Source organism: Schistocerca piceifrons, chromosome 11, assembly GCF_021461385.2.
Source record: "Schistocerca piceifrons isolate TAMUIC-IGC-003096 chromosome 11, iqSchPice1.1, whole genome shotgun sequence".
NCBI classification, from domain to species: Eukaryota; Metazoa; Arthropoda; class Insecta; order Orthoptera; family Acrididae; genus Schistocerca; species Schistocerca piceifrons.
In genome coordinates, this window is record NC_060148.1 from 124,032,777 (window position 1) to 124,054,881 (window position 22,105).

General features: G+C 48.6%; 2 non-coding genes across 2 annotated transcripts; one reads left to right on the plus strand and one right to left on the minus strand.

Moving 5' to 3' along the window:
• Window positions 1-3,879: 3,879 nt before the first annotated feature.
• Window positions 3,880-3,954, minus strand: Trnat-ugu. Its single transcript has one exon. It is a non-coding gene; the product is annotated as a tRNA-Thr (tRNA).
• A 388-nt stretch (window positions 3,955-4,342) lies between these two features.
• Trnai-uau lies at window positions 4,343-4,416 on the plus strand. Its single transcript has one exon. It is a non-coding gene; the product is annotated as a tRNA-Ile (tRNA).
• Window positions 4,417-22,105: the final 17,689 nt, after the last annotated feature.

Genomic DNA, 22,105 nt, shown 5'->3' on the forward strand with positions numbered 1-22,105 from the left:
TTTCCTTATTCCATCGCTTCGTACAGTTGAAATTGGAACAAGAAATCACCATTTCGATATTCCTTATACACCGTACAGACCGAGAGAAACTTTTTGCCAAATTCGAATTTGGTGGACAATACAGACGACAGTGATCAGCTGGTAGAGCCATCTATCGGTAGGTCTGGTAGTTGAGCATCCCTCATTTCGCCATCTTTAGACGCCTGTGATCAGGAGCATCAAAGTAATTCTGCTGTGGCAGAATTGCTTGCTGTAGAAACATCATTTTCAGAAGGCGAAATGTTTAGTTCAAGTTGCGTCGATCGCGGTGTCACCAGCAATCCACTTTTTCTGTTTGTCTGTCCACTCGGTAAATAAATTCATAGAAAAAAGTGAACAGCGAGATGAATGAAGTGCACAGAAAACTAATATAGGTGAACTTGAAAGACGTAATCCATCTCCAGCGGTATCCCCGCAAGGTTACCGCCCTTCGATTGTGCCATTCCAGCACTAATCGAAGTGCTAGGTTTTTCAGGTGCCAGCCAGCCAGCCAGCTGAGCAGCAGCAGGGGTCCAGCCGGCAGCAGCCAGCCAGTCCTCCTGCAGCAGCAGCAGCAGCAGCAGCAGCGGCGTCGGTCCAGCCAGCCAGCCAGCCGGCCAACCAGCCAGCCCAGGAGCAGCAGCAGCAGCAGCAGCAGCAGCCCCGGCCCCGTTTGTGGCAGCAGCAGCAGCTGCGGCGTTCCTGCCACCCATCGTCACTGTCAGCACCAGCGCCAGCAGCGTGGGACTCTGGTCTTCATCCGTCTTCGTCTTCCTCTGTCTTCGTCTTCCTCCGTCTTCATCTTCATCTGTCTTCGTCTTCCTCTGTCCCCAGTTATTGTCCTTTCTTTTTCGTCCTGTGCGTTTTTGTTTCTCCCTGTCGTCGGCACCCACCACCACTACCACCACAGCCATAGTTTATACTTCCCCCTCTGCCGCCACCACCACCATAACATGGTGTGCCCAGTCACACCCCCCTCTTTCCATTCCGCCTCTTCTCACTCTCCCTTCGTCCTCGCTCTTTCGTGCCCCCTCTCCAGCGTCTTCCTCCCGCTCCTCTCCCTCTGATCCTTTCCCCCCACTCCCCCGGCCTGTCACTGCAGCTCCAGCTAAGGTGGTGGCCCGTCGGGCCACTGCCCATGCCCAACTATCCCCATCGCCCTCACCATCACCGCCACCACCATTACTGTCGCCGTCGCCTTCACCGTCACCATCTCCAGGGCCGACTGCTGCGTCCACACCGGGACCTGCCCCTTCCCGTCACCTCCCTATAGTTCCCGTCCCTCATATCACCACCCACCCTTCTGCCGCCGTTAAACACCCCAGTGGCACCACCACTTCCTCCGCTCCCAAAAAGGCCCCGCCCGATCTTCCTTCCCCCCCCCCCCAGGATGCCATGGATGTCTCCCCACCAGGCCCTGTTCCCTCCTCCTCCTCCTCCTCCTCCTCCTCCTCCTCCTCCTCCTCCTCCTCCTCCTCCTCCTCCTGCCCCCCTCTTTATACAAATACCTCCTCTCCCGTCCCAATCCTTCCCTTCTCGAAGCCCGGAATCTCTCCCTCCTCCTCCGCCAACACTTCCCTGGTCCCCCATGTCTTTCCTCACTCCCAGACGGGATTCCATTCTCATCTCCTCCCCCAGCCCAACCCTCCATACTGACATCCTCTCCCGCCTCCCTATCACCCGTTTTGGCCCCAACGCCTCCCTCACCCCTGCTCTTTCTCCGTCTCTTACCCACCAACCCCAACCCCCGCGTCGCCCGCCGACCCTCTCCGCCGTGATCACTCGGCTTAGCCCGACGATCACGGAGGAGGTGTTGGTGGAGCTCAAGGTGCATCCCACAATGGAGGTGCGGGCAGTCCACTGCATTTTCAACTCGGCCAGCCCTACCTGCCTTATGAGGGTTTTCTCCGAGGACGCCCCCTCCATTGACCATCTCCTGACGGAGGGTGCCCTCCTCTTCAACCAGCGCTACAAGATCGACCCCTCCCGTTCCCCTCCTCAATCCCTCCGCTGCCAAAGGTGCTTGCGGTATAATACGCACCCAACATCTGAGTGCCGTGAGGCCCCCACCTGCCCGCATTGTAGGCAAGCGCACTTCCTCCGGCAGTGCCCTAACCTTCAATCCCCTCACTCCTGCAATACCTGCAATCTTCCCCATCCCACCTACTCCCAAAAGTGTAAAGCCCGACCCCCTCCGACCACTCCTGAACTCACCGTCCCTCTCCATCCTCTGGACGCCCCCACCCCTCCTGGCAATTCCCTTCGCCTGCCCCCTACCGCTGAGGACATCATCAGATTCCTCACCATCATCCTTCAGAATGTTCATCCTTTTCAGCGTCCCCCCACTCTCCAACAGATATCCCTCGCCGCCCGTTCCATTTCCTAACTCAAAATGAACGCCACCTACTCCAACAACCAGGCCCATTTCACCTTCTCCCGTCTCGACACCCTTGTCTAAATCCCTGACATGGCGCGACAGCACCGTACCCTTTTCAACAATATCTGCTCCCTTCCCACCAACAAGAACCTCTTCCTCCACACCCTTGCCACCCACCGTGTGGATGCCTTCCTCCTCAATGAAACCTTTCTCCAATCCCACCACACCGTCCACACTTCGCCCTACCTGCTCCACCGCTCTGATAATCCCCTCCCGATTGCGCATGGCGGAGTTACCATTGGTCACTACCGCCAGATCCCTGTTCGGCTCCAACCTCTCCTTCCCGACCCCACCGAACACCTGATCCTTAGTCTCTTCTTCCCTGGACTTACCGTTACCTGCGCCACCATCTATGTCCGCCCTAACGCCCCTATTCCCTTCGACTTCCTCTCCCACATTACATTGACCGTACCTTCTCCTCCTACGTGATCGCCGCCGACCTCAACATCCATAGTCGTTCCGCCACCCAGTTACGGTGGTGGCATTGGTTCCTCTCCTCCCTTCAAGACGACCTCATCCCCATCCACCAGCACACCCGTCCCGAATCCAACTCCACTCCCGATGTTATCCTTTCCTCCCCCAACCTCCTTGGCCACATAACGGTGGATGTCCTGGAGCCTATTGGTAGCGACCATCTCCCTGTCCTCTTCACTGTTTCAGATGTTCGTCGTCCCCGCCCAGACCCTCGCAACTACAGCTCCCTCACAGATTTTATTCACAAACAAATCTCCTGGGCAATTTCATACTCTCTCCCTCTCGTTAATGCAGTCCTCAATTACAAAAGAGTGACGACGGACTCATCTTCGTGCCCAGGACCACCCAGGCCTCAAATGCTTCTATACTTACAACATCTACATACACACTGCTCAAATCACTGCACAGAGCACGAAAGAGGGTAACTTTTACCATACTAGTAATTTCCTGTACTAATCCACTCGCAAATAGAGTGAGGAAAAAACAACTGCCTAAAAATGTCAATACAAGCCCTAATATCTCACATCTTATTGTCATGGACCTTGTGGAAAATGTACTTTGGGAGCAGTGGATTCATTCAGCAGTCAGCCTCAAATATTGGGTATTACTTTATGAGGCCACACCTACAACTTTTTCAAGTTGAGCCCTGAAATGGGATCCTCTCACACTTATATCTTTCTCGCACCAACCAGTGTCACCTTCTAACACCCTCCTAATCTCCGTACCATCCTAGTCAGACTATATGACATTCCCAAACCATTACCCGCACTCCAGTGTTCCTGCCATTGGGATTGTCATAGTGTAAATCCTTCTCCGTGCAGCCCACTGTGTTCTGTGAGACGTGAATTGATGATCTTTTCTGCCAGTGTGATAGATGTCTTGAAATTACAAGAACACCCTTAGCTGCTTACAGGCATCGACATACGTCAACGGGGACAGATGAAAATGTGTGTCCCGACCGGGACTCAAACCCGGGATCTCCTGCTTACATGGCAGACGCTCTATCCATCTGAGCCACCGAGGACACAGAGGATAGCACGACTACAGGGATTTACCTCTGGCACGCCTCCCACGAAACCCACATTCTCAACGTATTGTCCCGCACTACATTCGTAGTGCCCCCACCCATTATACTCATTACTCGCGGCGCGTTGCCGATTCCCGTAAGAGTTCGGGCACTGTTTGTGCATTCGCACAGAAGAAGTTAAGGCTCACCGGCCACTTGACCATCTTCGTCTTCTGTGCAAATGCACAAACAGTGCCCGAACTCTTACGGGAATCGGCAACGCACCACGAGAAATGAGTATAATGGGTGGGGGCACTACGAATGTAGTGCAGGACAATACGTTGAGAATGTGGGTTTCGCGGGAGGCGTGCCAGAGATAAATCCCTGTGGTTGCACTATCCTCTGTGTCCTCAGTGGCTCAGATGGTTAGAGCGTCTGCCATATAAGCAGGAGATCCCGGGTTCGAGTCCCGGTCGGGGCACACATTTTCATCTGTCCCCGTTGACGTATGTCAATGCCTGTAAGCAGCTAAGGGTGTTCATTTCATTATAATTTCATTCTAATGAGCTGCATGGTATCTGTTCTTTCGGACATGTCTGAAAGAACAGATACCATCTTAGTATATATATAGGTGTCTTGATTTGTTAGGTGATTACTTTTGAATGGAACCATTACATGGTCCCATTGTAGTGGGCGTTCAGTTTTTATCTGTCAGCCCTTTGTAAGTGGTTGGAAATAAAATTTCTGCTGACTGCTGATAATTTTTTACCAGCAACTGTTTGTGCTGATGCAGTGTCTTTCTTAAACTGAAGGTCTATTTTCATCCTAACTTCTCTTAAAACTAGTTCTTTCTGACTTTCCTGTCCTAAAAAAATGTGCTGCTGTGACACCAGTAAGAACTAGTGTTTTGCCACTCACGAGAGTGACCCCCCCCCCCCCCCCCCTTTAAGTCCCCTGTCACTAGTCCAGCCAGTTTACCAGCCAGTTTACCATTGAGTTTCTATCTGAGGCGAAGGCTGTACCCAGTATAATCCCATCTGTTAACAGACTCAATTGGATCCACACCAATATGTGACAGAGCACCTGCCATAAGCAGCTACTAAAACTCCAAGGATGTTTACTATTTACAGTATACAATCAAGATCTACCGTATAATGCCAGTTGCTCTGTGAGACTGTTTTTAGATGATGCTGTTCTCTGTAAGAAGGTCGAAATGCCAGAAAGCTGTAGTAAAGTGCAAGAAGTCTTGCGATGAATCCGTTATTGGTGTACAGACTTGCAGTTGGCCCAGAATGCAAATAACAACATGCTGTGTGTAAATAGCTAGAGAGATTCACTACTGCCCAATTACACTACTGTTGACAAACCACCATATAAATCAACAAACTTGACATACCACAGACCAAACATTCACAATGACCTAAACTGGATTGACCATATAAAATTAAATGTAGGAAAGCCTGATGCCAGGCTGAAATTCATTCAAAAAATAGTAAGGATATTTGATTGATCCATGAAAGGAGTGGCTTATAGAACATTTGTACAAGCAATTCTGGACTATTTTCTCATCAGTCCCAACAATACGAAAAAACTATTTCAATTTTTTTCACAAAATTAACCTTTATCGTTGTCATGACCAACAAATATGACAAGAAATCGGCAAATGCAAACAATGAATTGTTTTCAGGAGGTGGTTTGACTTTGGAATATAATTTTTAAACATTTTTCATATAATTAATCTCTATTATCATAGTAATCAATGAGTATAAGAAGAAATGGGTAAAAAGTAAACAGTCAATTGTTTTAAGCAGGTGGTTTCACTTTGGAACCAATGGGACATATGATTTTAATCACCCATTATTTTAAGTGATATATTGAAAGCAATATCACATTTTTCCTAGACACGATCCGACATTCCAAACACCCATGATCTCATAATGCCTAAAACAAACTATAGTCCAAAATAACAATAAAATTAGGCATAAAATGTAATAAATTCATTTTGAAACCACTTGTGAAAGCAGGAGCATAAAATTAAATTTACAGTACAACAATATGGAAGGAAAGTTGCTACTCACCACATGGCGGAGATGCGGAGTCGCAGATAGGCACAACAAAAACACTGTCACAAATAAGCTTTCGGCCAGCAAGGGCTTCATTGAAAATAGGCCCTACACACACACAAAACTCTCACATATGACAGTGTGGCTTCAGTTGCTAGAGACTGCAGTCATGCGTGTGAGTTGCATGAGAGAGACAGAGAGAGAGAGATACAGTTTGTGTGTGTGTGTGTGTGTGTGTCTGTGTGCGTGTGTGTATGTGTGTGTGTGTGTGTGTGTGATAGAGAGAGAGATAATGTTACATTATAATAACTTAAGAGATGCAATCTCCTACAGTCCCAAAGCAAAGCTCAATCTGTGTGCTGACTGGTGCTTTAAATTCTGTGTAATGCATAATTTTCAGTTTCAACATTTTGTTGATACATGACGAGCAATGTTTTTTTTCAGTATTTCATTAAGTGTTTAATAACAGATCAGTCACAGTTGCAGTACAAAGTTTGACAACTAGTTTTAAACCAGATGGTTCATACTCAAGCCTGACCTACTGAGACTGCACTGAAAGTGCTTGATCTTCACAACAAACATCGCCTGTAAGTTTGATTCTGACATGCTAAGTAGGGGCACGTTGAGTGTGAGAGTCATCTGCGATCACTTTGTAAAGCACATACTGCGACTCGGATGTGTCTTATGAAGATCAGGAACTTTCAGTGTAGCCCCAGTAGGTCAACCTTGACAATGAAAAAGTTGGTTGAAAGCAGTCGCCAAACATATGAACAGCAAGTTTTGTTAACACAGTGCCTACTCATACTTGGGAAAAAAATCCATGAGAATTTCAGGTATGGGGGGAAGATGGTGCCATAAGAAGTTCATGATAAATCAATGGTGAGCAGGAGGGAGGGAGGGGGGGGACACACAATAATGATGTTCCTTTCTTCTCAGCTAATATATATTATCTGTTGTTCGACTGCAGTTTTTAAACATCGATAATTTATATGGAATAATATTCATATAATTAACACATTTAGAAACAACTAAGTATTTTAAAATTTGTGTTTCATATAACTCAATAAAATTAAAATTCAGTACTGCATAAAAAAACGAAAAAAAGAATTCCCCAACATTTTACAAAATTCCATGAGATGCCTCAAATTTTTCCCTAAGAATTCCAGGGTTTCCAGAAGAATTGCCACTTTGGTTAATAAACACCGAGTGATAATGCACTATATTTGTAGAAGCACCTCAGTATACCATTAGATTTCTCCATCTTGCAATAGCAATGGTGGTTTCTACTGATGTCTCTATCTTACAATAGCATTGGTGGTTTCTACCTCAAAATGAGAGAGAGAGAGACTGGGGGGGGGGGGGGGTCTAGAATAAAGCTTTTGTGGATCATGGAGGTGTTTACTGTTGAAATTGTGAGAGTGTATATTCCAAGAACAGCCAAGCATTGAATTACTTACTCCCAAATGCATGTTGTGAAATGACCACAATGAGAAACTTAGAGAAATGTGAGCTCCTACAGAATTTTATTGAGAGCCATCCTTCCTTTGACTATTTGCAAATGGAACAGGTGGAGGGACAATTGACAGTGGTCCCAGAAGTACCCTCTGCCACACACCACTGCAAGGTGGCTTGTAGTGTAAAGAATTAAATGCAGACTTGGTTCTTTCTACACCTCTTCCTTCCAGTTTCACTGGACTGACCCATTACTTTCTTGGCAGTTTCTGTTCAGTCCTTCCCATTTTTATTGTTCATCTACCAAATGCATTTGTTCTGCGTATCAGTTTCATAGTATTATAGTTGCATTTTCTATGCAACCATGTAACGTGGGATGGTACAGGTAGTGGCCTCACTTCATGTTAGACAGCAATCATTGTACCATCTCTCATAATCTATTAATGACAATATTTTCTTTACCTAACTCTACCTCCTGTACAGATTCATGAACCAGTAAAGCACAGTTACAGTGAGACATCAGTTATTTAGACTAGGTGAGACCATAGGCCATCAGGATTATCAAAAAACCAGATAATCCAACCTCATTGTATGGAACTAAGTAACAAAGTTGGTATCCTTACCTCACCAAGGAGTAAATCTACCAATGTGTTGTGTAAATCAGGGGAAACTTTTCGAAGTATCTCACCGACACTTCTATTCATAATCATGGAGGAAGTGCCAGTTTGGACTTATATTCGCCACGGAGAAACAAACGCAAAACAGTATTGCTCATAATGAAATAAATTTAAAAATGTTACTAAAATATATCTGTTTAAAAAGACAGTATAAACATTCTTCATACGTAATGCAAACTACACACGTGTGTGTGTGTTTGTGTGTTTACTGTAGCACATTTCCTTTCTTTTTGTGTGTGGCTGTACCGGGTGAGGTGGCGCAGTGGTTAGTACACTGGACTCGCATTTGGGAGGACGATGGTTCAATCCTGCGTCCGGCCATCCTGATTTTTTTTTTTTTTCTGTGATTTCGCTAAATCACTCCAGGCAAATGCCAGGATGGTTCCTCTGAAATAGCACGGCCAACTTCCTTCCCATAATCTGATGAGATCGATGACATCACTGTTTGGTATCTTTCCCCCAAACAACCTAATCCAACCCAACTAAGCGCTTCTGATTTTTGGTGAGTGGTCTTCTTTAATCTAAAAGTATGATCACAATATAATGTTTTTGCAAGAAAATCATGTGCCAAGATCTACAGTGCTTCATAGTAATATGTTGTCACTCTCCTGAACTCAACTTCTCTTTCATCATCGGGGGTCCTGACTCAGTTTTTCCAGGCATACTGAGATTAGGATATGAAGTCATGCAAGGGGCATACATGTTTGTTTATGGCCTGGAGCTAGTGCAAGGGGCATAGCAGCAGTTTCATGGTTCAATGCAGTAACTTCTTTCTTTCTCTGAACTAAATGTATTTTCATCTTGACAAAAAAAAAAAAAAGAAAAAAAAAGATATGAGCTTGCTGCAATTTTAAACTTGATGAAATGTGAACAGCCTGTACGGCGGATGTAACTAGGTTACTTATCTTGTTTTCTTGCTCATTATCCTGGAATTCTTCACAAGAACTGGATTCAGCTCTAAAGTTCATTTAGTGTGCTATGTGGATTAAGTAACAGATGTCCCTTTATGCTTTTCATTACATTTTCATTTCTCAAAGTGGCACAGCTAGTCTGTTACAGATCCTCTGATTAACAGTGCTGTCTAGTGAACGAACTCACACTCTGGCAGTTGGTTTTGAACAATTACTCCATTGTTAACAGTACAGACTTTAGATATTAAAATTAAAAATTATCACATCAAGTTATTTTGACATACATACAAAATTGTTTCAAACACTGTTATCAATTTCAGGCATATAATTCAGCCAACAAACAGTTATCACCCCAAGTTTATGCCAAACATGCAGGACAAGCAATGAATTTTATACTTACTTTATTATTGTTATTATTATTATTTATTATTGTTATTATTATTATTATTATTCACATACAGGTCCAATAAGACTATATGAGGTACAATCCATCTTTGGCACTTTTTATGGTTGGCCTTCCTTTATGTCCAAATTCGTTTGATCCTTTCAGAATGATGTCACTTTCTTTCATCAGACCATGGTGTTCCAATCTGTTTTCTAATTTCCCTCTGACCAGCTTTCCAATCAAATATCTTTTGTCTGAATGTTTTTCTATCTTTATCATATGCCTGAATTATACTGGCTTCTTTAAGATCCTTAATTACTGTGATCCATTTAATTGGCTCAAATCTGGCCTTACTTCTGTTTTCATAGAATTCTGCAATTTGCTTTTTTTTGTCAACCTAGTGTGTGCTATTCTTTTAATGCGCCCATAAAATTTAAGTCTTTGTTATCTCGTGCAGTCTTGTATTTCCTTATTACTTCTCAACCTATAAGTTTCTCCATCAGTAACTGTGGGCCTAATATTTTCCTAATACTCTATCTTTCTTTCTTTCTTTCTTTCTTTTGAATTTCTTCAATATCCCTCTTTCTATTTAAATTTAAAGTTTCTGCTCCATTAAGTAAATGAAGTACTTGAAACTAGGGGCAAGGACTAGGTGTCAAGGACAGTAGGAAGACCTCAGATAGGTGGGAATCAAAATGGTTAGTCTTACTGAGGTTGTCAGGGAAGGGGTGATTATCATGGAGAATAGGGTAATGTGAGGTGGGATGGCTACCAGTAAGTTGGTGGAAGGCTGACCATTACTTGAGGACATGACAGGGAGGATGGAGGTATGTGCATGTTTGGCGCCAGTCCTGGCGTTTCTTTGCTGTAAGGAGGTTCCAGATGTGTCGCTGTAATTGCCAGTGGTAGATAAGTGTATCCTGGCCATCAGTGTGGAGGAAGGTGTGGTAGAGCCTGCAGGATTCACGAAGAAGGAGGACAGCTTGTGGAGGAAGTGCAGGACGGTAAGGGTGGATGAGTTTGGTAGGAACGTGGGCCTCCACAGCATCAGTGATGGTCTTCTGAAGGAAGGAAGAGGCGTGGATGATGTCAGCAGGATGGGGAAAGGTGAAGGGGTTGCTGTCATCCCGTGAGGCAATGGATTCCCAGTAGGCATCCCAGTCAGGGTGGCAGTAATTGTGGATGAACTTTGGAGAGGCAACTTAGCAGTGGGCTGTGAGGGGGGATCACGGGCAGAGGAGACAGTGAGAAGGACAGGGAGGTGGTCACTACCAATGGGGTCGAGAACATCTGGGGTGGAGTTACTTTCAGGACAGGTGTGTTGTATGGATGGAGCAAGGTCACCATGGAGAGTGCCAAGGAACTGATGCCACTGCCAAAGGGTGGCAGGGTTACAGCTGTGGATGTTGACGTCAGCTGCAATCACATAGACGGAGAAGGTATGATCAATGTGGGAAATGAAGTCATAAGGGGGGGGGGCTGCGGATATAGATGGTGGCACAGGCGATGGGGAAGGAGGGAAGAAAGATGCCGGGGAAGAAGGTTTTCAGTTGGGTCACTGAGTGGGGGTTGTGGCTGGTTGGACAGGGAGATGCTTAAGGTGGCCAACAGCAACTCCACCTCAGGTGAGGATTGTCAGTGTGGTGAAGAGGATAGGAAGAGGTGCAGACAACATAGTGAGGTTGGAGGAAGGTTTCATTAATGATGAAGGAGTCGACCTGGTGCTGGGATAGAGTATGCATGAAGAGGTATTTGTTGACAGGGAGGGAGCGAATTTTGACATAGAGGAGATGATACTGTTGATGCACCAGGATGTGGGAGGGGGGAGGAGAGAGGGACTTAAACGAGGGTGTCTAGGCAATTGAAGGTAAAGCAAGCCTGGTTGTGGGAGTAGGTGCCGTAGGTATTCAGATGGAAGACAGAACGGACGGAAACGGAAGTCTGCTGAAGGGTGTGGGGGCATTGGAAGTGGTGGATGCTCTGCAGGATGATGGTCAGGAACTGGATTATGTCTTCAGGCATAGGGGGAGGGCGTTCGGATTGTTGGGGAGGATGGGCTGGTCAATGGGGCGAATGGGGATAGTGAGCTCAGGGTTGGTGGTAGTGGGTTTGGCTTTCCATTTGGAGGAGTAGGTGGGGTGGGGGTTCATTGCAGGTTGAACCGTAAATTTACTTTCAAAACCTTTTCTTAAGAATTTACTTTATTTACTAGCAATTCATCAAGAACATTAACACATTTAATCACACTATGTGAGTGTGCAAGTAGTTGCCAATGGTAACTCAAGGCACAAATTAATTTTTTTTAATCAATGGAAATTTTATTCCTAAAAGCCTTTTTTTTTAAACAGATTTAAAATTATAATCAGAAAGCACCCTGTAAATATCAAGTTACAATTTATTCAGAGGCAGAAATAACATTTTTTGTTTTTGATAGTATGAGCTTTTGGGCTGAGAACCTTGCCACTCCCTTTTAACACAGCTGTAGTCATGACCACTCACAACAACCTATGAAAGACTACATTGGTGCAAATCTGCAACACACCAGATTAATTTAAAACTAAAAATTTTAACAATTCACACAAACACATAAACTATGCACCTGGTAAAAGGGATGGAAATGGTACAAAATACTAATAAAAATTATTTGCCACTGAAAGTGCAACTTGTTTTTAAAAGAACTCTTATGGTGGAAGGGTGGCAACTTTATATACTAAAATGACCACTTAAATAAAATCCATGAAATGCAGTTTTACATAAAATGTACCAACATGCTCTACATTACACATATACCACCTCCCAAGATGATAGGCAAGATAAAAACATATTTCAAGAATTTTGCCTTTACACATTAATTCTATAAATTCGTTAACATTGAATCTGACAAACATGACAGACGCAGCTATTAACGTATGTCAGATTGACAGGGGGATTACTGAACAACTCGAACTGCAGCTTGTTCTAACCCGCCCCAACTCTGCAAGGGAAAACGGACAACCACATTCATAAATAACCACCTTCCTGCAGGTGGGCAAATGGAGAAGAATGGTGGGACAACCCCAAAACAAATAGGCTGGTAAACTCACCGAGAAAGCAAGTAGAATTTAAGAAGAAAATGAAACAACATATCTCCACTCACTCAACTTCTAATAAACTGTGATTTCTGTCGAAGACCTGGCGCAGCACCCCCAACACTCTCCCGAATCGTCCGCTGCCAGCCGCTTCAATGGATGCAGGAAGGCGCACCGATCTCCCATCTCATGGTGTCGCAGCTCGCCCCAGCCAGCTCAATGTCATGGTTTGACTCTTGTTGCTCTCGTGTCGACCACGAAGCCACTACCCCTTTCTATACGGCGCGGCCCACTGGACTCACGTGGGGACCTCACATGCACTGGCGCTCAAGGCGGACTAGTCATCTTGTGTCTCAGTGTGTGACCAACCAATCGACTGATCCAACCACCAATAACTGTTGCCCAAGCAACTCGAGCAGACTGGCAGCCTAACACGCAGACTCAGATGCAGGAACACAACCCGACCGGGTGACCACTAGCTGAGTTCTGTTACTGACGGAGTGTCAAGACTCTCATTTTCTGGCTTTAAAGTTTGATCCAAACTGCAGCCATACCAGCACTCTGACGACAGACAGACACTGACTGCCCCACGCTGACCCGGCTGACCAACTCCAGACTCCTGAGACTGACAGACTGACCGACTGCCGAGCTCATAGCACCCCTTAAATGCACGTTAACAGGCAACCTTTCCCACCAGAGGGAGACACCAAAGCTGCGATTGCCACAGCGGCGCCACCGCCAGAAATGGAGGACGACTGCTTCACACTACGTGCTGTGGCGTGCTACTAAAAGCAGCAAATTTTACCACAGCTCACAAGTGTTGCAGGAAGGAGGAGAGGCGAGGCTGGGATACTGTTTAAGGAAGTGGCAGGCCTTACAATGGGGACAGGTGGGGGTGGGGGTTCTTGCAGTTTTTGGTGAGGTGGTCATTGTACAGGAGACAGCATTGGAAGTGGTAGGATTGAGGAGGGGAATGGGACAGGTCAATGGGGTGGTAGTGATGAAAAGCAGGGCTCCCTGTGTGAGGAGGTGATTGATGGAGGAGACGGACCCAGTACAGATATGCCTATGGAAGGTAGTGCCAGAGAAGTTGTTAATACGACAGGCTGAGCAGATTTCCAGGGCGAGATGGATCTTTAGTTCCGCCAACACCTCCGCCTCGGTGATCACAGGACTGAGTTTTGTGATCACAGTGGTGAGGGTTGGCGGATGACGAGGGGGTTGGGGGTGCTGAGGAGAAGAGGATGTAAAAAATGGGGTGAGGGATGTATGGGGGCAAAGGTGATATGGGGAAGGTGCCAGAGGAGATCAGTATGGAAAGAGGAAGTGGAGGATTTGATGAGGAGTCTCTGTGTGGGATAAGTTGAGTAATTGGGGCACTGGGGATGTATTTTCAGATTTCAAGGGTGGGGGGTGCGGGCATCTACGGATTTCGGATCTCAGTTGGTAAGGATGAAGATATGCAGGGTGAAGGCTCGGGAGGCAGGAGGAGGGGTGGCATCCATGAAGGGATCAGAGGGAAGTGGGGCGGGCATTGGTCTTTTGGAGGAAGGGGTGGAGATGAGGTCACCACTTGGGTGCTTGGGAGGTTTCTTGCTGGGTGTGGCCTGGAAGGTGAGGTGAGTGACTGGATTGATGGGGTGGTGGGAGGCATGCCCCTCTTGTGAGATGACAGAACTGGGAATGGACGTGGGGCACTATGTGGTGGCGACTGTGGTGCTGCAGGTGGTGACTCAGGTAGGGGAAGCATGAGTAGTTGTAGCAGGGCAGGTGGGGGGAGGAAGTCGTTTCGGTTGGCGATAGCAGTGGGAGGGGGGAGAGCAGGAGCAGGAGCAACATATTGATGGTGTTCCAGGAACGAGGAGGAGATAGAAGGGGAGGAGAATGAAGAGGGGAGCTGGAGTAGAAGGGTTTGGCCCATGAGATTACAGTGAGCGCAGGCGAAGGGGAGGTGTAGATGATGGTGGTAGTGGGGGTGTCCATGATTGAAGGCAGTGTCCACTGGTGACAGGAGTCGCCAAAATGGGAAAAGAACTAAGACAGGGGCCAATGGTGGCGAGCACAGAGCGGCGGCAAGTGTCAGGTGGCAGGTGTTGGGTAGCAGCGATGGTGAGCGGACGGACAGATGGTAGTGGCCAGCAGACAGATGGCAATGGTAGGGGCTCTTCCAAAGCGACGATTAGACCCTGACTGTAGCCCAAACAGCGTAATTCTACTCTTTGCAACTGAGGGGATCCAACCCTCGTATCCAGTAAGGGATGTTTTTTCATATGTGATATATTACAATACAGCATCATCGGTCTTTCGAGGTCTAACTGTGTTGGTGAGGCAGTAAATTTATCCACACGGCATCACTGCAATACACTTTGGAGGTGTGATGGTGGGACTTACTGTACCACCCTCCAATGGTGACAGTACTACATCAGTCAGGCAGAAAAACATAGCCGGACATTGGTGGGTAGGGTGGGAAAGCATTGGGTTTAGAATTGGGGCTTGTACCACCAAAGAATGTAGCTGCAGTGGGTGTGCCAGGTCTATTATTAGCCAAGATCAGTATCCGATTCTTCAAGGATGGTTAGAGGAACCAGATATTGATGCCAGCGGTGTATAAGTGTGGTCCGAACATGGCATAGCCCATGGACAGCGTACCGCAGGGCATTCACTTTCTCATAGAGTCACTGTGCATTGTTGCATATGGTTGTCTTGAGGGGGACAATATCTGCTTCCTCATGGAGAGTCACAATTCTCTTGAGTGGTGGAGCATGCATGCTGCATCTGAGAACCTTGTTCTACATGTGCTGCAATGCCCGCACCCTGGTGACACTAGCTGTGGCTTATACAGCGGAGCCATAGGTGTGGGCAGGCAGGATAACTGCTCAGTAGATGCGGAGTTTGGTACGCGAGTTCCCTAATGCGAAAGAGGAGGTACAAATCACTGGTCAAATTTTGCCCCTTGTTGGTTACATACACCACATGTCAGTGGAATAGTAACTTGTTGGTCGATCCAGACCCCTAGATAGGGACCAGTGCACCTGCCCGCCTGCAACTAAAAGATTGAAGTGGAGGACTGGGCGGCGTTTCATGTAATAGACAGCCATAGTTTTGGTGACATTAAGATCTACTCTGTTTTTCCGGCACCAGGTGATGGTGGCATCTATCTGTCACTGGAGGCGGGCGATGACGGCATCAATGGCATGGCCAGTGGCATATGGTGCTATGTCGTGAGCATATTGTGCCAGGTGGCACTCAAGGGTGACTGGCATATCACTCACATGGATATTAGAAAGAATGGGAGACAGCACTGATCCTTGTGGAGTGCCTACCGACAATTGGCGAATGCTGGAATGCATTCCCTGTTGAGCCACTAGGGAAGACCTACTGCAGAGGAAGTCATCTACAATCTTGACATAGATATCCGGTGTAGGGGTCTGAGTCAGCATCTTGTGCACTTGGTTGTCATGCCATTGAGTGAGGTGGCGCAGGGGTTAGTACACTGGACTCGCATTTGGGAGGATGACAGTTGATTCCCGCGTCCGGCCATCCTGATTCAGGTTTTCTTTGAATTCCCTAAATCGGTTCAGGCAAATACTGGGATGGTTCCTTTCACAGGGTAAGGCCAACTTCCTTCCCCATCCTTCCCTAATCCGACGAGACCGATGACCTCGCTGTTTGGTCTCTTCCAACAAATCAACGAAAATTGTCATGCCAGAACTTGTCGCAGGAGTTCTTCAAGTCGAGAAAAATGGCAGCTGTCGACTTGATGGTGTTGAAACCTTTGGTGACTTGTTCAGTGATTCGTAGGACCTGAAGTTTGGCAGAGAGGTGCGAAGTAAATTCGAACTGTTCAGGTCGAATCGTCCCAAACGCCGCGAGAGATTGGGAAAAGCGATGGAGGATCACAGATTGATGGACCTTCGCCCTGGTATTTAAGAGGCTGACGGGCCTTTTGTTAGTGGCGACCGCAGGGTCCTTGAACCACTTGGGGATCACAATCAGCTGGGCATGATTCCACTGAGGGGGGAAAAAGCCCGACGTGAGACAACCAGTTAAAATCTTGGTGAACAAGATGAGAGGTGTATGCGGAAGGCGGCAATAATGTTCATTGAAAATTCCGTCCAATACAGGGGCTCACCGGCCACATTTCCGTCGTAGGATCCGCTGCCATGGGCGTCAGGGGGCAGACAGAGGTGGACGGTTGCGGAAAGCGGCAACAGCTATCAGGACATTGTCTTCGTCGTGTAGTTCGTCTGGGGAAAGGTTGGGGCAAGTATGTGGTTTTTGAGGGGATCCAACCCTCGAATGTGTGGTAAATGTCTGCTGCGTAAAGTATTATAATTCTCGTAAATTGTATTTAGGAACTGCAACTGTCAATACCTATATAGGGGTCACAGCAAGTGGCCATTAGTTTTCTAAATGTTATCGACTACATAATGAAACAGGGACCAATCATGAGCTATATTTCATCCAGTCTCTTTACGGTGAGAAAAGTGAACATGAATCATGAAACACATGGAAGGATATGTCACAAGCAAAGTGGCCATTGGCTGCCGCTAGCGTGTGCCACATCCAGGTGGGAACACAATTCCTCCAGAAGATGCGTCACCACAAAAAACGGTTGCCGCTGTCGTTGCTGGGAACTGACCTTAATACATACGACGCTAGTCTGTCATCTTTACCTATCGGACACGTCGAAGACCCTAATTCACGCATTCAGCTCGGTTTTTTTTCCTTTTTAAACTGACATTAAAAACTTCACTCCCACGAACAAACAGTGCAGTAACTGCAAGAGCAGCTAACGCTCTGCCATCTGTTGGTGGCGCCAAGCAAAAGTGCCGTGGCCGTTCCACTGCTCGATAATAGCCTATTGTGGCAGTCGAGTTTTTTCCGCAGTTCAACGTTTCAAGGGAGAGTAGTTGAATTAAAGCTCAGGCTAATAGGTATATACTTTTAATTATTTGATTAGCTTCCTATGAATCATCTTGCACTTGAGCGATTTACGACAAGAATATATCACACTCATTGATGAATTCTCTGATGAATGTTGTATACAGTCAGTAATGGTTGACCAATGTGGCCATCAGTGTATCGTGTGTGCCGTCATGTTTAGTGTTCAGTGTTTACCGTCACACTCCATCGTTCACCAGTGCCATCGTCTCCTTCAGTGTTTGTGCGTCGTCTCAACAGTTTGCAGTGTGGCTTATCGTCGAGTGTGAACGGCTCCGTGTTTGTTTCTCTGTGTCTCCTGTTTTATTGCCCACCATTTTGTAACTTTTATGTTTTTCTCCTGTTTTTGCTGATTGTACCTTCTATGGCTGAAGAGCAGCGTAGTATGCTGCTGACAGCCTGCCTGCTGTACAGGCTTTAAAATAACAATAAAGTAAAAAAAAAAAAAGACCAATGTGGCCATCCCCCCCACTCCTCACTCTCCCATCTCCCTCACTATTTGTCACCCCATACCTGGCTCCTCCCTCCCGCGCATCCTCTGATCCCTTCCCTCTACTCCCTCCCACTGCTCCTTCCGTTTCCGCGGCCCCCACTGGGGTGGTCACCCGGAGGGCCACGGCCCATGCTCAGCTCTCCCCTTCGCCTTCATCATCCCCGTCGACTTCGCCATCGCTCTCACCATCTCCGGCGCCGAATCCAGCATCGGGACCTGCCACTCCCTGCCACATTCCAGTTCCTCCCATCCCCCACACCTCCTCCGCCGCTGTCAAACGCCCCAGTGGCACCCCTGCCTCCTCTACTCCTAAAAAGGCTCCGCTTCATCTCCCTTCCCCAGCCCATGATGCCATGGATGTCTCCCCACCTGTCCCTGCCCCTCCCCCTCCTCCTCCCCCTCCTCCTACCGCTACCTCCTCTCCTGTCCAGATCCCTCCCTTCTTGAGGCCAGGAACCTCACCCTCTTCATTTGCCAGCATTTTCCCGGTGCCCCATCTCCCTCCTCACTTGTCGCCGTGATTCAGTCCTCATCTCCTCCACCAGCCCTACCCTTCACACAGATCTCCTTTCCCACATCCCTTTCACCCGATTTGCCCTAATGCCTCCCTCACCCCTTCCCCTTCCCCCCCCCCCACCCTCCCGCCAACCCCAACCCCCGCATCGCCCGCCGACCCTCACTGCCATGATCACTCGGCTTAGTCCGATGATCACGGAGGAGGAGGTGTTGGCGGACGATCACGGAGGAGGAGGTGTTGGCGGAGCTCAAGGCGCATCCCCATCTGGAGGTGCGTGCAGTTCGCCATATACACCACTCCGCTGGCCCCACCCTCCTCATGCGGGCCTTTACTGAACACGCCCCTTCCATAGACCGTCTCCTGAAGGAGGGTGCCGTTCTCTTTCACAATGCTACCAAGTTGACCCTTCCCGTCCCCCTCCTCAATCCCTCTGCTGCCAGAGGTGCCTGTAGTATAATGCACATCCGACATCTGAGTGCCATGAAGCACCCACCTGCCTGCGCTGTAAGCAAGCCCACTTCTTACGGCAGCGCCCCAATCTCCAGTCCCCCCTCCTGTAATACCAGTAACCTCTCTCATCCTACTTACTCCCAGAAATGTAAGGCCCGACCCCGTCCTGCCATAGGTCACCACCGCCAGATCCCAGTTCGGCTCTAACCTCTCCTTCCTGACCCCATCGAACACCTGATCCTTATTCTCTTCTTACCCAGCCTTACTGTCACCTGCACCACCATCTATGTCCGCCCTAATGCCCCTATTGCCGTCGACTTCCTCTCCCGCATTAACCGTACCTTCTCCACCTACGTTATCGCCACCGACCTTAACATCCATAGTCGTTCCACCGCCCAGTTATGGCAGTGGCATCGGTTCCTCTCCTCCCTTCAAGGTGACCTCATCCCCATTCCCCAGCACATCCGTCCCAAATCCAACTCCACTCCCGATGTTATCCTTTCCTCCCCTAACCTCCTTGGCTGCATAACGGTGGATGTCCTGGAGCTTGTTGGTAGCGACCATCTCCCTGTCCTACTCACAGTTTCAGACGGTCGTCACCCCCGCCCCAACCCTCGTACTGACGCTCCCCCAAAGTACGTCCATGACTATTCTCATGCCAACTGGAATGCCTACTGGGGTACCCTCTCCACCCAGGTCGATAGCCACCCCTTCACCTACCACCACCCTGATGATGTTATCCATGCCGCCTCCTTTCTCCAGCACACCTTGTCTGAGGCTGTGGAGGCCCACGTCCCTACTGTCGCCATCCATCCCCACCATCCTACCTTACCCCCACAGGCCATCCTTCTCCTCTGTAAATCCCGCCGTCTCTGCCGTGGCTTCCTCCACACACGTGACCCGGACACACTATGACGCCACCGTCAACTCCAGTGACATGTTCGAAATTTGCTCGTGGCTAAGAAACGCCGGGACTGGCGACAGACATGCACACGTTTAAATGCTATCCTACCTACAAACTCGTCCAAGTTCTGGTCTGCCTTCCGTCGCCATAACAGAACTAAACCCTCCCCATACTATCCTCTTCTCCATGCTGATCATCCCTTCCCTGACACCCTTAGTAAGGCCAATCAATTTGCCTCCTACCTCTCCGATATCTTTTCCATCCCTGATGATCCCCAGTTCAATTACCCCCTCTTCCCGGAAGTCCACGATCGAACAGACATCTCTGTTCATTCCCTCGCACCTGGTTTCCAGTACTTGGACAACATTGCACACACGGAACTCAATGCCCCTATCACTACACAGGATCTCACTGCCACACTCCGCACTCCGCAGTCCTGTCCACTGGCTACTACCCTGACGTGTGGAAAACTTCCCATATCCTGATGTTCCTTAAACCTGGTAAACCGCCATCCGCCGTCTCCTCCTACCGTCCCATCAGTCTTACCTCAGTCTTCAGCAAGGTCCTAGAATCCATCCTCACCCGGCGCATCCACCAGCATGTCAGTCAGCACCGCCTCCTTCCCGTTACCCAGTGTGGCTCTCAGCCGTCCTTCTCTTCAGATGACCTTCTCCTTCACCTCACTCATCTCCTTTCCGAACAGCTTAATTCCCGCCACTCCGCAATCTTCCTCTCCCTGGACCTCGAATTTGCCAATGACCGCGTATGGCATTCCGGTCTCCTCTTCAAGCTCCAAACCTACGCCCTTCCCATTAACTACGTCCGTCTGCTCGGCTCCTTTCTCTCCCTCCGTCCTTTCTATGTCACCATCCATAACACGGACTCCTACACCTTCTTTCCCTCTGCCGGTGTGCCGCAAGGCTCCGTCCTCTCCTCCTTCTGTACCTTTTGTATAAGGCGGACATGCCACTGCCATCACCCCCCCATCCACCTTCTCCAGTTTGCCGATGACACTGTCTTCCTTGCCTTGCCCCAACCCTGCAGCGCTCCCAACACCTTCTCCAATCCCATCTTGGCCGGTTCACCGGTTGGTGCAACCAGTGGTTGCTCAAGGTCAATCCCTCCAAAACCCAGGCGATCATTGTAGGCAAAACCACCCCTTCCTTCTGCCTCCTCAAATTCTATCTAACTGTCTATGGCCATCCTATCGCCCTCACCCCCACCCTTAAGTACCTTGGCGTGACCCTCGACCGTCGCCTCTCCTGGACCCCCCATGTCTTGACAATCAAATCCAAGGCACACTCCCGACTCCGTCTCCTCAAGCTCCTTTCTGGCCATACATGGGGTCTGGACCCCTCCACCATACTCCACACTTCTAAATCCCAAATCTACCCTATCCTTTGTTACGCCCATCCGGCCTGGATCTCCGCCCCCCTTACCTTTTATAAATCCCTTCAGATCCTTGAACGCCATGCTCTCTGCTTCACCTATCGCATCTGTCTCCCCTCCCCCACATGGATCCTGTACGACCTCATTCCGTTCCCCCACCTCCTCCTTTTCCTTGAAAGGATACGGATCCTGTACACCTCCCATAAACTCGATCATCGTCACCCGCTTGTCTCACCCATCCTCTCCCACGACTGCCCGCTGCTGCACCTGTATTCCCAGTGCTTATTGCCACCCCCTGTTTTAATTCCCTTTGTACTTCGGCGTCTCCTGTCAACCATGAGGACTGCCTGCAATCATGGACACCCAAACTACCCCCATCATCTACACCTCCCCTTCACCTGCCCCCACTGTAGCATCATGGAGTGCTTCTTCTGGGATTAACCCACCTCATCCACCTCCCCTACACACAGTCTCCTCCCCATCTATCTGCTCCTCATCACTGTATCCCCACCTGCATGTCACTCTTGCTCCTACCCCTGCACCTGCTGCTGCTCCTGCCCCTGCCCCTGCCCCTGCTCTGACCCCACCTTCCGCTCCTGTCGCCCACCAAGATGACTTTCCCCCTCTCCCCCCTGCAACTACTTCTGCTTCCCCTGCTCAAGTCACCATCCGCTGGGCCACAGTCGCAGCCACAGAGCGCCCTACCCTCTCATCCGGTACTACTGCCTCGCAGGAGGGCCCTGCCTCCCACCACCTCCCCATCCATCCAATCCCTCATCCCTCCTCCCAGGCAACACCCGCAAAAAATCTTCCAACCAGCCCAGTGGCGACATCTCCTCTACCCCCTCATTCAAAAAGCCACTGCCCGCCCCACCACCCGCTGATCCCCACTGTGGATACCACCCCACCTCCCTCCT